The sequence below is a fragment of the Cervus canadensis genome, chromosome 33, assembly GCF_019320065.1.
Source record: "Cervus canadensis isolate Bull #8, Minnesota chromosome 33, ASM1932006v1, whole genome shotgun sequence".
NCBI classification, from domain to species: Eukaryota; Metazoa; Chordata; class Mammalia; order Artiodactyla; family Cervidae; genus Cervus; species Cervus canadensis.
In genome coordinates this window covers 35,275,705-35,290,382 of record NC_057418.1, presented here as the reverse complement: position 1 = coordinate 35,290,382, position 14,678 = coordinate 35,275,705, and positions in this window count along the sequence as shown.

Genomic DNA, 14,678 nt, shown 5'->3' with positions numbered 1-14,678 from the left:
GATGGAAAGGAGGGAGGGAGTGGTGAAGAGGGAGGGGTGAAGACGGAGGCTGGGAGGGAAGAGGGAAGTTTAACCAGAGACCGTGGAGAAAAGCAGTGCAGGCAAAGGCTTTGGGAACTCCAGAGAGCTCACAAAAGTTAAAGTGAGTAATGCCACTGTAAAGGGCAACCACTAGTAATAATTACTATATGTACATAAAGAATAACTCAGTGTTTTGTAAGGAGTTAGAGTGAAAGCAATTATATTTATGAAACATTCATTCACCTTGCATATTTTACTGCAGTAGTTTCAATTCATAGAAATGAGCAAAAACAGCAAACGACTGTACCAACTTCTGAACTTGTTGGACATATTTGGACATCACTGTGATTCACCAGGAGAAAGTGGAAGCAGAGAGGCTTCATAGAGATGTCCTCAAATTTTCTTACATCTTAGCCTTTTTATACTTTAGAAATATTTAAATATGTGCTACACATATGCATAATTAGTAAAAAAAAATAACTACTTGGTTTATAAAATTAACAAGAATCATTCTAAAAATAAGCTTATTCTAATTAATGTGAATCTCACAGATACTTCTAGTCAATACTATATTAGAGGTTCTAGCCAGAGCAAGTAAAGTGAGCCATAAAACTTTGAGAAACAGTTTGAGTATTTTCTTCTCATCAAGTCGGGTATTTTGAAAATAGTTAATACATGAAAGCACCTTAATACTATTGGCAAATTTCTCTGATTTCTTCTCAAACATACCCGGTTGGTAAAATTATTTTAAGACATTGCCAATGTAGAAGCTGATTAAATTTGTTATTCAAATGAATTTTATAAGAATATGAAACCATGCTTTTCTGGAAGTAATATAAACATTGGCCATTTTTTCTTTCCTGTTGAAAATTAAGTTCAAGTCTTAATAATACTAGTTAAAATTTGAAAGTCAATTAATTTTGTATTTTTGCTAACTATGAGCTTTACAGGCTTACTTAATTTTTTTACACTATGACCAAGTAGAATTTATTCCTGGAATTTGAGGATTGGTCAACAGACAAAGATTAATCAATGTGATAAATTACCTTAATAGAATGAAGGGGAAAAATAATTTCAGTTGATGCAACATAAGAATTTGACAAAATTCCACATCCTTTCGTGATAAAAACACTTAATGAACTAGAAATAGAAGGAAATTTACTATGAAAAAAGTCCATATATGAAAAACCCATGGCTAACAACATATTCAGCAGTGAAAGATGAAAGCTTTCCCCCTAGAATTAGGAAAAATGCCCACTTTTGCCACTTCTAATCAATATCATATTAGATGTTCTTCAAGAAAAAGGCATTCAATTAGAAAGGAAGAAATAACATTATCTCTATTCACAAATAACATGATCTTTTATCTAGAAAATGCTAGAGATTACACACATGAAGTTAGACCTAATAAATGAATTCAGCAAAGTTCCAAAATACAAAATCAACACACAAAAATCAGTGGCATTTCTATACTAGCAATGAACAACCCAAAAAGATAATTAAGAAAATAATTCCATTTATAGGCTTACTTTGTTGTTCAGTTTCAAGTCACATCCAACTCTTTGTGACCCCAGGGACTGCAGCACTCCAGGCCTCCCTGTCCTCCACTACCTCCTGGAGCTTGCTCAAACTCATGTCCATGGAGTGGGTGATGCCATCCAACTATCTCATCCTCTGTCGCCCCCTTCTCCTCCTGCCCTCAATCTTTCCCAGCATCAGGGCCTTTACCAGTGAGTTGGCTTTTCATATCAGGTGGCCAAATTACTGGAGCTTCAGCTTTGGCACCGGTTCTTCCAATGAACATTCAGGGTTGATTTCCTGTAGGACTGACTTGTTTGATCTCCTTGATTCCAAGGGACTCTCAAAAGTCTTCTCCAACACCACAGTTCAAAAGCATCAATTCTTCAGTGCTCAACCTTCTTTATGGTCCAACTCTCACATCCCTACATGACTACTGGAAAAACTATAGCTTTGACTAAACGGACCTTTGTTGGCAAAGTGATGTCTCTGCTTTAATACGTTGTCTAGTTTTGCCAGAGCTTTCCTTCCAAGGAGCAAGCGTCTTTTAATTTCATGGCTGCAGTCACCATCTGCAGTGATTTTGGAGCCCAAGAAAATAAAGTTTCTCACTGTTTCCAATTTTCCCCCTTCTATTTGCCGTGAAGTGATGGGACCAAATGCTGTGATCTTAGTTTTCTGAATGTTGAGTTTTAAACCAGCTTATTCACTCTTCTCTTTCACCCTCATTAAGAGTCTCTTTAGTTCCTCTTCACTTTCTGCCGTTAAGAGTGGTATCATCTGCACATCAGAAGTTGTTGATAGTTCTCCTGGCAATTTTTAATAGGCTTTAATAAGCCTATTAAAGGCTTACTTTAATAACTGACTTTAAAAGATAAAACAAAATGCTTAAAACTGTTTCAATGAGATGATTCATTTTTGATCATTTTCATTTTTTCTATTAATCAGTAGCAGTTAATAAAATGTGGGCATTGGCATTAGGATTTTTTTTTCTAATGTACCCAAAATAAGACTTTATTTTCCCATTAAAGGTGCAAAAAGTACGTTATTTTTTCCTCAACAAATTAGGCTTTACGTCTGCAGGGTGCTTTGTACATTTCATGAATGGGGAGGGGCTGAGTCATAGGAAGCGGGTTTGTTTTCAGCTGATGACCTTTGAAAGTTCATGAACAGCAAATATTCTTCCTGTCGCCAAAATAATGGATGATTTCAAAGTCAGGGTGTTAAATGGTTGCTAAGGAAGTGTTACGGTGGAAGGCATTGTGCTGCCCAAGTGGTTGTTATGGCCACTCCACGCGTCAGGAAGACGTCAGCTCTTCTGCAGGGGTTGGAATTCTACCTGGTATCCGCTCCGCACCAGTGATTACCATCCTTGTTGTAGCAACACGCCAGTCCTGAAAATGGCTTTCAATGCTTTGCTTTTGTTTCCCATTAACTATATTCTCGATAATACTGTTGAGATAAACTAGAAAAAAGTTTCCACTTGGTCGGCTGGAAGCTTTCACATTTGTATTTAGTGGAATGTGGATTGTTGCCAGACACAGGCAGGCCACTCAGCCTGACACTGTTTCACAGGCTGCTGGTGGTTTTCTTAATTTTTCTCTTCTAAATAATGAGATGGAAAGAAGGCAGAAGTCACATTCCTAGCCTCTCACTGTCCTCAGAATCATGGCCAGGCTGGGTCATGCCCAAAGTGAGAAGTATTCAGTTCAGTTCAGTTCAGTTCAGTTGCTCAGTTGTGTCCGACTCTTTGTGACCTCATGGACTGCAGCACACCAGGCCTCCCTTTCCATCACCAACTCCCAGAGTTCACCCAAACCCATGTCCATTGAGTCAGTGATGCCATCCAACCATCTCATCCTCTGTCATCCTCTTCTCCTCCTGCCCTCAATCTTTCCCACCGTTTATTTCTGTATGTCCTTGCAATTCGCTTTCTCTCCTCAACATTCTCTTAAAAGATAGATAATTCTAATTTCTATGGTTGCAAATCTATTCCTAAGACGCTTGCTATTTAATAGTTATTTTTAGAGTGAAATTGAGATGAAAAGAGAGCACAAAATTTAAAGACAATCACATCCATGGCACATCCATCTGCCTTCGCCCTTGTGGAAGTTCTTTCGCTTTACATCGACTTTTTACTTTACCTTTGCCTTTGTATCTGACTTTCAGAGGAAGAGAAGGTTAAACTTAAAAGCAGTCCATTTATTGGAGGTTTTTGAAGAGATTGGTTCCTTGAAAGTGACTTTCCTAGACAATTGAAATGCCAGATCTTCTTTGGATGATAGTCTTTCTGAAATAATGTCTTAAACACATCTCAGCCTTAAAAATACAAACAGAAAGCAAACAACCCCCGTAATCATGTTGAATGTGCTTTTTCTGAATCACATGATTTAAATTTTCCAAGGTTGAGGGTTGTTTTTCCGTGTTGCACTAACGGTCCCAGGTTATTTTTTTTTTTTCTTATATCTAGATTTTATGGTATTTCTGTCTATTTATTTAGTGTCACATTGACAAAGACGTTTTTGCTCTCATCCTCGGTTAAGATTCTGGAAACCCTCTCCTTCCTGATTCTTAATAAACCATTACTTGGAAAATTTAACCATAAATTAATAAACCCAAACCAGCCTTCTATCTGTGGGGAACTCATTAAGAGCATAAATTTGTGTCGGGGGCCTCTGTCTTATTTTTGGTTCTTGGCTGTGTCCCGGTCAAAAAAATAAAGTTGAAGGTCTGAACGTTGAAGATGTGAACTTTTCTTTGTGGGAAGAAAAAAGAAATATTTTAAGATGAGAAAGTTTTCTGTTTTTTTAAGTTAATGCTTTTATTTGAGAATATGAAAAAAGTGATGAAGCAATAGGGAACAAGTTGTCATCACAAAATATAAAGACAGCATTTAAAATACTGCCTCTCATAGCAACACGAGGCAAACTTTCTGCTGAACATTACTTCAGATGTGGAAGCTTCTGAGAGGACTCACAACATCAACATTCATTTCTCAAATAAAAAAAAGAAATATTTTTAAGAAGAAAAAAATGATTATTTCTTCTGCCAATGATGGAAGAGACCAGTTATGCATGTGCATATTTTAATATAATGATTTGTGCTGTTTTAGAAATAAGTAAAAGTTCATTAATTTGAATCTGAAGTAATAAATAATGAAAATTCAGAGAGATACGTGCTTTCACAGATCATTTTGCCTATTAAAAAATGATTTGGCCCAGGGAAATGATAGAGATGAGTTTGCTGAAAGATCCGTTTTCTAAGGATGAAGAACTCACTTAACTTACTTCCATGAAAATGATGGACTAGCACAGGCTAGTCCAGGAACGTGTGTGCTTTGCTGGGCTGGGGGCAGGTCACATGGTGAGCTGTGGAACATCCCAGCATTGCTGATTCTTTTTTTTAAATACATAATTTTATTATTTTTTTAAAATTTTTAATTGAAGGATAATTGCTTTACAAAATTTTGTGGTTCTTTGAATAGTCTGTCTTTCAGACTCTTCACTCTGTCCAAGTCTTTGTTCCCGGTCAAAATCAACCAGCACCATCTTTCTTCCCTTATTAAATGAAAAAAGGAGTCAGAGCCCTTGCATCCTCTCCTCCCCCGCCTCTGTTTTTTTTCCCAGCTAGATTCATTTGGAAAGTAAAGTGCTAATTAAAATACACAACAAAAAAAATGGTCATAATCGTTAGATCATAAAGTTAGAAAGGGACCCTAGAGGTCACCCAGCCGACCATATATTTAGATGAGGCGAGGAGCCCCCTGATGAAGGAGAACCGCCCTGGGAGGTCCTACTGCTCCCCCAAAAAGCAAGCCCCCCACCACAGGAAGGACCAGGGCTTCAGAAGGAGCGAGTGGAAACAGGCAGAGGAGGGGATCCAACGCCGGATCCAACGCCAGACGTGATGCGACGTCAAAACAGACACCCGGAAAGCAGTGGGGTTTTGAAAGAGGAGTTAAAGCTTAAAGGGTTGGGTTTCTTCCTGCTCTTTGTTAGGGCTTTACTGTAGGCAGAAGATGGATATGAAAATGTTGAAGACCATTAAAGGCACATTTAGCCTAATTATGTTGCGCAATAACTAAAGTGCATCCTATTTGAACACACACACAAAAAAATCCCTATAAAATAGTAGTTTCCTCGTCAGACTTTTTTTCAAACCACACAATGCTTTATTCTTTATTCTTGCCAATGGGACTAAAAGCAGTTTGTATTATTTAAAAAAGATATTATCAGGATTAAACATCATTCAAGTTTCACAGAAATATGAATATTTAAGGTCGATGCTTTAAAGAGGTATTTTCAAACACAGCTAAATACATACACTGGTGTGAATGTTGAGCTTCAGGAGAAGCATCAGGGGAACTTCTGAAGGCAAACTCAGCAGTGCTACATGACTTTGGCTCAGAACCCACCAGCTAGGAGTCCTCCAGCCCAGCCCCACGGCCGGTCACATGGACACACAGCCCTGCAGGCGTTGGAATCGACCAGCTGTGGTTAGACCCTTCCTGCTGTCCTGGTGCCGGCAGAGGTTGCGCAGTCCATGAACGTCCCAGAACGGCCACCAGCTCGCAACCTAGAGCCTAATGAGGTAGGAGGGATAAGCAGGGCTTCTGAGTTGTTTAGTTTGCTTCTTCAAAAAAAAAAAAAAAATGAAAATTTGATAGCAGTGAGATCAGGATCTTAAAATTACATGACTTATCATTGTCACAAATGTGTTGTATGTTTTTTATATGGAGCATTGTGGAGGAACATAAGCTTTGAGGGAGGGAGTTTCATTCCCAGTTTATTTCATGGGAGCAAATGGAGCTCTCCTGCAGGTCACGTCACATGTAAGAGAACCTACTTGTTGGCCCTGTGGAATCAGGGTTGTGCAGATAAACCTAGAGGCATTCACAGTGCAGGTTGTACTGGACTCGCTGACAAGTCTGTGGGGCTAACAGGGGAACGGGGCTGGGGGCTGTGAGAGGCTTCACACGAAGTTTAGCAGTCCTATCCTGTGTGATGAGATGCCACCCAGGCGTAACTGGTTCCCGGGGCTCTGCAGACACAACAGAATGAAGTCATTTCAGCTTCCATGAATGTTTGTACTCATGTTCCATAGTGACCACTATAGACTCCCTGGGTCTCCTCACTACTTAATCAATACAGATACTTGGGGCTTCCCTGGTGACTCAGATGGTAAAGAAGCTGCCTGCAACACGGGAGACCCAGGTTTGGTCACTGGGTTGAGAAGATCCCCTAGAGGAGGGCATGGCAACCCACTCCAGTATTCTTGCCTGGAGAATCCCATGGACAGAGGAGCCTGGAGGGCTACAGCCCATGGGGCGGCAAAGAGTCGGACAAGGCTCAACAACGAACACATTCAGCCACAGATTGTATTGGGCAGGACAGGTAAAGATACTAACAGAACAGGAGCCCTGCCCTGGGAACCTCAATCAAATTCCACCGACTGATTCCACCAACTGCGGTGAGGCTCCCTAGGAGCGAGCATGGTCTTTGGGCAGAGAGTGCGGGTGTCCTAGCAGGGAATGGTAACCATCAGCAGGATGTCTGGGGAGGAAATTCTAGACAGAGGCATGGACTGGGCAGGTTGGCAGCAGTGATGGGTGCGCCTGGGGAAGGGGCAGCAGGGTCCCAGTGCTCTGCTCCTGGACTTTGCATTTTCTCCTGTAGGTGATGTCATGATGTCACATGGTTATAGGAGCCTGGGCTGAGTACTGTGTGAACAGGAGGGGAAGTGAGAATCCAAAGCGACTCCATCGTTTCTAGGGTGGAAATCCAGAGCTCGTCTTCAGCCTCATGAAACTTACATGATTTTTTGAAATGAAAGACTGCCTGTTATGTGTGAATATCTGCACAGACAACATTTTGGAAGGAAGCAAGGGAAATGTTGCTTTATCCAGGCAGTGGATGTGCAGATTGGGGATTGGTGGGGAGACCGGAACTTCCCAGTGGACACCTTTCTGCACGTTTGCTTTCTCCGTGGCAGAGCATGCTGTTTGACAATTCCTGTTCCCTGAGCACCGCCAGCGGGCCCTCACAGGACCCCGTTCTAGCCCAAGGAGAAAGGATCTACCTTTTTTTCTTAATCACACCTCTGCTAACAGCTAGATTTTGTTTGTTTTCATTTGGTAATATTTCTATTGCAATGTTTCTCCTCTGTGTGTTATTCAGGAATATATATGGAGAGTAGGATCTTGTCAAGACTCCCCTTTAAAAAAATTAACATATAATTGACGTACAATAGCCTTACATGTACAACATAACATAATGGTTCAATAGCCAGGACTCCTTTTTGAGTGAAAAAGGGAGTTTCTTTAGAAAATATCAGTATCTGTTGATATTTTCTGGAATTACATTAAAAGGAAAAATAAAAATCATATAGTAGACTAAGGATGATCTTTTTATCTACAAGGAATTTGTGTCTATAGAGTTCCTTCCAATTCCCAAGATAGCATGTTGCATAAATAATTTATTATATTTGTATTATATATACAAACTCTTGAAGACTAAAGCATTAAGTGAGCAAGATAGTTTTTTAAACATAGCACTGAGGCTGGCTTCTCATCTCTGGTCCATGTTATAAAATGCTGTATATTCTTTGTTGAGATATGAGACACTATACTGTGTCTTTGCTCACAGACAAGCTTGGTAATGTTTTACGTTTCCATATGAATGTGATTTCTCTGATTATGTGCTTTCCAGGATTTTCACAGCATGTAAAAAAAGAAAAACTATTAGCAATTAAACTTTTGCTTAATTTTAGTTACATACTTGGCAGAGTCTAAGATATATTCAGCCAGAAGCCTGCATATATTCTTTTCTTTGGCAGAGAGAGAGGAAGTGAGTCTCAATATATACATCACTGTTTAAATTAACCAATACAGATTGCCACAGGAGCTATATCTCAACTCCCCCCCACCCCGCCCTTTTTGAGATAGGTTAGTTTCAGCAGACAGTCTCATCTATTCTAAAATTAATATATTTTAAAGCTTTGTTGTTGTTCAGTCACTAAGTCATGTCCAACTCTTTGCAACCCCGTGGACTGTAGCATGCCAGCCTCCTTTGTCCTCCACTGTCTCCTGAAGTTTGCTTAAATTCATGTCCACTGAGTCAGTGATGCCATCCAACTATCTCATCCTCTGTCGCCCCCTTCTCCTCCTACCTTCAATTTTCCCCAGCATCAGTGTCTTTTCCAATGAGTAGATTCTTCATGTCAGGTGGCCAAAGTGTTGTGGCTTCAGCATCAGTCCTTCCAATGATATTCAGGGATGATTTCCTGTAGGATTGACTCATTTGCTCTCCTTGCAGTCTAAGTCTCAAAAGTCTTCTCCCGCACTGCAGTTTGAAAGCATCAGTTCTTCAGTGCTCAGCCTTCTTTATGGTCCACCTCTCACATCCATACATGACTGCTGGAAAGACAATAGCTTTGACTATATGGACTTTTATCAGCAAAGTTATGTCTTGTCTTTTTTTTTTTTTAACATGCTGTCTAGTTTTGTCATAGCTTTTCTTCCAAGGAGCAAGCGTCTTTTAATTCCTTTGCTGCAGTCACCTTCTGCAGTGATTTCGGAGCCAAGACAATAAAGTCGGTCACTGCTTCCACTAGATGATAGAGATGCGGCATCAGCACGGTAGCCACCTGCGGTATTTCGACTCCCTTACAGTAGACAATGTTAAACACTGAACTCCTCAGCCAGCCTGGCCAAACGTCACGCACTGAAGAGCCACCGGTTGTTATGGCCCTGTACAGGACAGCACAGATACAGGATATTCCATCATCTCAGGAAGTTCTATTGGATGGCACTAGTCTAGAATGAACATACATCACAAGCAGAGTCCAAGTGGAAAACTTGCTGTAATAATTTGTGAAGGGTAGTGAAGGCAAAGGTGCAGCTCCCTGTGTATTTTTTACAGCCCAGAACATCAGGCCCGCATCGGTACCCCAGGTCACCCTGTTGTGTTTGCACGTGGCTTGTGACACGCTTGAGTCTGTGGAGCTCCGCACTCGCTGTGTTCTGTTTGCTGTTTTAGACAAAGTGGGGGAAGTGTGAGAACGGTAACGTGGACGATGGTCACGGCGTGCCTCTGGTGTAATACGGCAAGAGCTGACTCAAGTTCAGACACAGCGCGCTGGCTTGGGTGGAGGGGTAAAGAATCCCATGGACAGAGGAGGCTGGCAGCCTGCAGTCCATAGGGTCGCAAAGAGTTGGACATGACTGAAATGACTTAGCACAGACCACCGGCCATTTACTGCCCTTCACTGATATCTGTGGAAAAATGATTTAAAAGGCCAATCTTGATTTCTTATCTTTTCTTCCTAGTATTCCTTAGATTTCTAAACCTAGATTATCATACTTTATATGTATATGCATATGTATGTATATATGCAAAATATATATATATGAATGAAATATATGTATAAAATATATTTTATACATATATATAATATGCATATATACATATAAAATATACATATATTTGATCCCTTTGAATAACACAAGTTTGAACTGGGCGGTTCTGTTTATGTGTGAATTTTTTGCAGTATCCACAAATTTCTTGCAATCATTGTGTGATATGAGGTTGGTTGAATCCACGGATGCAGAACCCTGCATCCAGAGGAACCACATATTGGGAGGGGCAACTACAGAAGATGAGATGGTTGGATGGTATCACCGACTCAATGGACATGAGTTTGAGTAAACTCCGGGAGTTGGTGATGGACAGGGAAGCCTGGCGTGCTGCGGTCCATGGGGTTGCAAAGAACTGGACACTATTGAGCAACTGAACTGAACTGACTATAAGTTACGCTCAAATTGTCAACTATGCAGTAGGTCAGTACCCCTAACACCAGCATTGTTCTGGAGTTAACTTTCTCTCTCTATATATATGATATATTGAGCTTCAAAAGTGCTTAGAAATACTGTATTATGGGATTCTTTATATAGGTATTCTAATATGATCAGTGATGTTGGATAATTTTCTGTTTCCCTATAGATGTGGAAAAGTTTGAGAGCTAAGTGAAGGACATTTGAAATAAATCACTACCTTACACCATGTGGGCTTTCCTGTTAGCTCAGTTAGTAAAGAATCCATCTGCAATTCAGGAGATGCCTTTCAATTCCTCGGTCAGAAAGATCCGCTGGAGAAGGGATAGGCTACCCACTCTAGTATTCTTGGGCTTCCCCTGTGGCTCAGCTGATAAAGAGTCCAATGCGTCCATTGCAGTCCAAAGTTCTGCAATGCGGGAGACCTGGGTTCAATCCCTGGATTGAGAAGTTCCCCTGGGGAAGGGAAAGGCTACCTACACCAGTATTCTGACCTGGAGAAATTCATGGACTATAGTCCCTGGGGTCACAAAGAGTCGGGCACGACTGAGACACTTTCACCTTACACCATATAGAAAAATTAATTCAAAATAGATCAAAAGCCTAAATGTAAAAGTTAAAACTATGAAACTCTTAGAAGAAAGTGAAAGTGTTAGTCGCTCATTTGTGTCCAACTTGTTGAGATTCCATGGACTGTAGCCCGCCAGGCTCCTCTGTCCATGGGATTCTCCAGGCACGAATACTGTAGTGATTAGTCATTCCCTTTTCCAGGGGATCTTCCCAACCCAGGGATTGAACTTGTGTCTCCCACACTGCAGGCAGATTCTTTACCATCTGAGCCACCAGGGAAGCCCCAAAAGGCAGTTGTTGCTTATATGTGATAACTTAAAGCACAAGCAACAAAAGAAAAAAAATGTACTTCATCAAAAAGAAAAACTTTTGTTCTTCAAAGAACACTATCAATAAAGTGAAAAGACCAACCCACAGGATGGGAGAACATATTTGCAAATTGTATCTGATAAGGATCTAGTAGATAAAGAACTTTTGCAACTCAACAATAAAGACACAAGCAATCCAATTTTAAAAGGAGTGAAGGATTTAAGTAGCTATGTCTCTAAAGAAGATATGCATTACACTGTTCAGTTGCTAAGTCTTATCAGACTGTCCAGGACCCCATGGACTGCAGCATGCCAGCCTCCTCTATCCTCCATCTCCTGGAGTTTGCTCAGGTTCATGTCCATTGAGTCAGTCCAAAGAAGATATACAAATGGTCAACTGGCCATGAAAATACACTCAACATCATTAGTGACTAGGGAAAGGCAAATCAAAGTAACAATGAGATACCCCTTCACACCCACTTTGTTGCTGTTCAGTCTCTCAGTTGTGTCTGACTCTTTGCGACCCCAAGGACTGCAGCTCACCAGGCTTCCTTGTCCTTCACCACCTCCTGGAGCTTGCTCAAACTCATGTGATGGAATTCCACCAACTGGGATGGCTAAAATTAAAAAAAAAAAATCAAGTGTTGACAAAAACTTGTGGAATTAAAACCCTGTACCTTGCAGTGGGAATGTTAAAATGGTGCAGCCATGGTGAAACAGAATTTGCCAGCTCCTCAAAGAGTGAAACATAGAGATACCATGAGACTCAGCAATTCCACTACTAAATATATACCCAAGATAACTGGAAGTATGTAGTCACACGAAAACTTGAATTTGAATGTTCATAGGAGTAAAATAGTAATAACTCCAAAGTCAAACAACTCAAATGTCCATCAGCTGATGGATAGAAAAACAAAATAAGGCCTATCTCTACCACAGAATGGCATTCAGCCATAAAAATCATGAAGTACTAATAGATGCTAAAATGTCTAAGCATCATTCATCTATGGATGAATTTTGAAAACATGCTAAGTGAAGGAAGCCAGTCACAGGGGATCACATGTTGTAAGATTCTGTGTATATGAAACAGAGTAAGCAAATGCACAGAGACAGAAATGAAGCTAGTGGTTGCTAGGAGCTGGGGGATGGAAGGAATGGGGGATGAACTCTGAATGGGATGGGGTTTCCCTTGGGGATTAGGAAATGTTCTGGTGAGGGTTGTGCAGCCTTGTGAATATTCTACAATCAAACTGTGCACTTTTATTAAAGGATGAAGTTTATGGTATATTATCATATTACAATAAAATATTTTAAAATAAATAGATAATTCTTGGTTTTTCTTTTTAACACTTTATCTAATAATACATAAGTTTCTTAGTGTTGTCTGATCCAGTGTTTTAGGGAACCTGAGGGGGACGAAACTCAATAAGAGCAAGTGTCAGAGTGAAATGATAACCGCAAAATCAAGTCCCTCTATTCATGTAGAAACGTAAGAAAGCAGCTCTTTTCACTTTAGCTAAAAGTATAAACTATAAGCAGAGTGTGTTATTTGAGAGCCATAAAATTCAATTATAAAACAATGAAAAGTTTGAAAGACTCAAGTAGTAAGCATCTTTTTTTCTAGGTCAAAACTGCATGTTCTATAATCTTTTAATGGCTATATAAAAAGAGCTCTGAACCACACAGGATGTTCACATGTCTCTAAAGTTTTAAGTAAATGGAATGATTCTGAGTGCACTGGCAAACTGCTAAGCACATTTATTTCCACTTATTTGTCGCTCTCTTTGCATTTGTATTTAAATCTCTGAAGTGCCTTGGCAGAATCATCGCAGAGCTGCAGGTCTGGTGGCTTCATCTGCTGGGTTGTGAAAAAAATCCAGCCTGGACAAGTTGCCTGCAGGAAGTGTTTGCCACATGACAAGTAAACAATAAAAGTATGGGTATAATTTTTTTTAAATTCAGCTAGTTTGCAGAACCAAACAATTGCATGGTGATTTGATCTTAATTTGCAAAAGCCTTCAGACTGTCTGCTAGGGTTTCCAGTTCATTGTCTAAACTTTATACAGAGCTTTTCAGCTGGGCACTCAACCATAGTCTCCATGGCAAATTGAATGGGGACAAGATAAATCAAACTTCAAAATAAAATTCTTGCTAAGGCCTTATAATTGTTGTGCTAGAGAAGACTTCTAAGAGTCCCTTGGACAGCAAGGACAGCAGACTAGTCAATCCTACAGGAAATCAACCTTGAATATTCATTGGAAGGACAGATGTTGTAGCTGAAGCTCCAATACTTTGGCCACCTGATGTGAAGAGCCAACTGATCTGAAGAGACCCTTGAGGCTGGAAAAGATTGAGGGCAGGAGGAGAAGCAGGTGACGGAGGATGAGAGGGTTGGTTGGCATCACCGACTCCATGGATATGAGTTTGAGCAAGCTCTGGGAGATGGTGGAGGCCGGGTAAGCCTGGAGTACTGCGGTCCATGGGGTCGCAGAGTTGGGCATGACTGAGTGAATGAACGACAACAATAATATATTTTAATTATTTGCATCAAAACACTAAGTGTTTTGTATTTATAATAATGGAAACTACTCTTTTAATCTGCTATTTTAAGCATCTGCTGGTGACCTGATGTCTTAACTTTATGTAAAACATTTTAAAATTAAAGTCACACCTGTATATCAAGCAAAACTGAAGGGAATGGGGTCGGTGGTGGGAGGGAGGTTCATGGAGGAGCGGACATAGGTATACCTAGACTGATTCATGTTGGCGCATGGCAGAAACCAACATAGTATTGTAAAACAATTTTCTGCAATTAAACACAAATGAATTAAAAAAAAAAAAACTGAGGGGAAATGTAAAGGGTCTCGGCAAAATTGTGATGGACCCAGCAGAGATATTACAGATGACCAGCTGATAGAACTTTCAAAAGACACTGAGATTTAAATTACAAAATAAATATTTTGAAGTACATCCTCTTGTGTGGATAAAACTACCTTCTATGGTAAGAAGTAACTGAAAGCCAGTAACTGATCCTCTCTCTGGTTATTTTTAATAGAAATCCACTGAATGGTCTCTTTAAGTAATCCCTTTTTCAAGGTTGTCTACAACTCACTCTGTCAGTGGTCACCAGGTCTTCAGATTTTAGAAACATTTAAAAAATACAGAAAGTTAAGTGAGAGGTGATCCTTAACTAAACATCAGCGAAGCCACTTTCATTTCCCAAGGTCCGCACCTGATTTATTTAATGCATGAGAACCTCTGTAGCGTTTACGTGTCCTATCAATAGTAGGAAAGGCGCTTTCATTTCATACGGCCTTCTTGCATGTCCATCATCTCCACCAGCGCGAGTGTAAACTCTTTAGGGGGCTGAGCAGGAGGAGGCTCTGGAGTCAGCTTGAGCTGAGTTAACCGAAACCCGCACCTCAAACTGG